The following is an 826-nucleotide window of genomic DNA, read 5'->3' as shown; positions in this document are numbered from 1 at the left end:
GCATCAGATCACTGTGCATGATGTAGAAGTACAATAAAGCCTAGCAATATCTTGTTTTGGGGATTTACTGAACGCATGCAAGGCTAAGGACCGCACCAGTGCTTATGTTGGAATTCAGGTGACAAATAACTGACAGCAAAGCCTCAACATACTATTCAAACATGAATGATAATGAAGTTTATGTTTTACTGTTTCTGAGAATGAATAACAAAATGTTATTCATTCAGAAAGGAAGGTAAGGCTAATTAGACCTTTGAAAAGGCATGAAGATCAGGTTCCTAGGATGACAGAAAGTACTATATCTTTCTCGGTATTTCATGTAAAATGAAGAATTACCTACACCACTGAATATATTCTCTAGGAAAGGTCTCAACACTTTAGTATCATTCAAAGAAGAGAAAGATAGCTGGCTCAACCTCACTGGGCTAGGCAGCTGCATACCAGTTTTCATAATCCTTTTCTCAAATTGCTCACTAGGACTAACATCTCTCTGTTTCTAGCAATTTTGCTTTAATCTCAAAGCGTATAATCAGAGCAATTACACTTCATACCCCTTCTGCACAGATGTAAATGGTACCTGTAGTTGAGAGCAGGGGAAAAAATAAAATCTAGAGGAATACTTCAGCCTTTGGATTCCAATTCTCTCTGAATCTCAATTCCATTTGTTCTTTCCAGGCACAAAACCTGAAGTTTTGGCATTACTGCCTTGATCATTAAAACAGAACAGTGCCTGAAGAAATTATGTTATTGGATGTCTTATAGCAAGGATAGTAAAGAAGAGATTCATCTCAAGATACAAAATATAGACAGGCCCCTTTTTTTTTTT

The sequence above is a fragment of the Meleagris gallopavo genome, chromosome 3 (genome assembly GCF_000146605.3).
Source record: "Meleagris gallopavo isolate NT-WF06-2002-E0010 breed Aviagen turkey brand Nicholas breeding stock chromosome 3, Turkey_5.1, whole genome shotgun sequence".
Classification (NCBI taxonomy): Eukaryota; Metazoa; Chordata; class Aves; order Galliformes; family Phasianidae; genus Meleagris; species Meleagris gallopavo.
The sequence above is the reverse complement of the archived record's forward strand: the minus strand, read 5'-3'. Positions refer to the sequence as shown.